The following is a 1274-nucleotide window of genomic DNA, read 5'->3' as shown; positions in this document are numbered from 1 at the left end:
CGATTTTTCCCAAAAATAGCAGACCTACAAGCTCGTAGCGCGGCCCTCGGTGCCGCGCTACGAGCTTGTAGATCTGCTATTTTTCAATAGCTATAAAGCATAACATAATGCTAACACCAAAAGGGGTTCCCGCCCAAAAATGGGTTAAAAATAGTCTACTAATGCTGCATTCACACATTGGGACGTTTTTAAATCCATTTTTTAATGTCGTCTTCGAATCATTTAAAATGGAATTCCTCGTATCTATAAGGAACCGTCTGTTTTAATCACATTCTTTCATCATAAACAATGTTTGTGTGGAGTTTGCATGTTCTCCCCGTGTCCCCTATAGGGTAGGTACCCTCACATGTTCTCCCCCTGTCCCCTAGGGTAGGTACCCTCACATGTTCTCCCCGTGTCCCCTAGGGTAGGTACCCTCACATGTTCTCCCCGTGTCCCCTAGGGTAGGTACCCTCACATGTTCTCCCTGTGTCCCCTAGGGTAGGTACCCTCACATGTTCTCCCTGTGTCCCCTAGGGTAGGTACCCTCACATGTTCTCCCTGTGTCCCCTAGGGTAGGTACCCTCACATGTTCTCCCTGTGTCCCCTAGGGTAGGTACCCTCACATGTTCTCCCGTGTCCCCTAGGGTAGGTACCCTCACAAAAACATGCAGTAATCCTGGACACTAAACTGCCTCCCCCTGGCCAGCCGGGGCGCCTGATGGAGGGGAAAGGAACTGGTTGGAATAACGTGTTCCTTCCACGCGCTACGACGTCCAACCAGGGAAACTCCCCCCTCTGTCAGGTGTAAAGGAGCAACTTGGACACTCAGGCATGAAGGAAGCATGAGTTCAAGTCCGTTGCTCTCCCCAGGTTGGCGGAGGGTGTGTAGAGAGCCCAGGATCACAGTAGATGATTGACACAGGGGTGAAAAATGGGTTACAAAATCGTGGGATAAAAAATATAAGTAAAAAAAATAAAAAATAAACGATGTTTGAAGGAATTGGTAAACAGGCTGTAATACTGTATACTTTGGGGCGCCGATAAACTGAAAATGTTTGATTATTATTTATGTTTTCTCAGACTTGGTTGTCATAATTTCCGCCTCAGGTACAAAGGTGTGAAATTGCTATACAGGGAGAACTCATCGTAAGTTATACGACAGCTCTGGCAGCTATCCAACTTTATACACAAACTCAAAATAAATTATGAAATAAATAAAAAAAACAGCTTGGGCTTTTTTTTAAAAGTTTAATATAAAGTGATTTGCAAAAATACAAAGAATTACACGCTTT

The sequence above is a fragment of the Protomyctophum bolini genome (genome assembly GCF_963924005.1).
Source record: "Protomyctophum bolini genome assembly, chromosome: 15".
NCBI lineage: Eukaryota > Metazoa > Chordata > Actinopteri > Myctophiformes > Myctophidae > Protomyctophum > Protomyctophum bolini.
The sequence above is the reverse complement of the archived record's forward strand: the minus strand, read 5'-3'. Positions refer to the sequence as shown.